Below are 980 nucleotides of genomic sequence, written 5' to 3'. Positions count from 1 at the left end.
TTTAGATTTGTATTTTAAACTTAATGATATTCTCATTTTTTTTCTTCAGATCTGGTCTTCAATCCGTACGGATTTATGAAACATTTGTTCTTTCGTACGGTTACTCATAACAGAATTTACAGTACATGTACTTTATCGTAAATTACCAAAATTTATAGTAAATTATGGGTATTTTATAGAACATTACCCGTGCTTTAACACCAAAATAGTACTCATTTCATTAGTAGAAATACTTCGCTTTACTATCAAATCTCCTATACTTTGCAATAAAGTATATATAATTTACGTATATCTTCATGTTCTTAACATTATGTATATAATTTACGTATAAGTGCACATAAATTATGTATTATTTATTTACCATTACGTGTACTTTTCACCCAAAACAGTAGCCTTGATAAGTTTACCAAACTACTCAAAACCTTCAAATGTTGTCAAAATTTGACAAACATTATATATAATTTACGAAACTGTACATGTAGTTTATAATACAATATATGATTTTTTTCGTTAATGTATGTGTATTTATGTGTGTAGATTTGATATACCAGATGAAATTTCAAAGAGAATCATCAAATCAAAGTGAGTCAACGAAACTAATGGAGAGTACATGGAAGGGCACCATTTTTTAACCAAAGAAGATTTTGAACTTTTTTTTTTGTAACATAATGTAAAGGATGTGTAATGTAAAAGAAATTATGTGTAATTTATTGAACAAGACCCACATACATTTGATAAATTATGTTGTATACTTGACAAATGATGGTTTCCTCGTCATAAATAATACATAATTTACGTATTTGTTTCATAATTTGTATTCTATGTGTATTTATGTATGAGTAAAAACGAAAACATATGTTGCTTTAATGTTCCCAGAAAAATATACTCCCTCCGTCCCAAATTAAGAGTCCACTATTCCTTTTTTGGATGTCCCAAATTAAGAGTCTCATTCCTAATATATCATATAAAATGTATTACTT

The sequence above is a fragment of the Eschscholzia californica genome, unplaced genomic scaffold (genome assembly GCF_041429995.1).
Source record: "Eschscholzia californica isolate CP2 unplaced genomic scaffold, dmEscCali1.0.p SCAF_1, whole genome shotgun sequence".
Lineage (NCBI taxonomy): Eukaryota > Viridiplantae > Streptophyta > Magnoliopsida > Ranunculales > Papaveraceae > Eschscholzia > Eschscholzia californica.
This window is presented reverse-complemented; position numbering follows the sequence as displayed.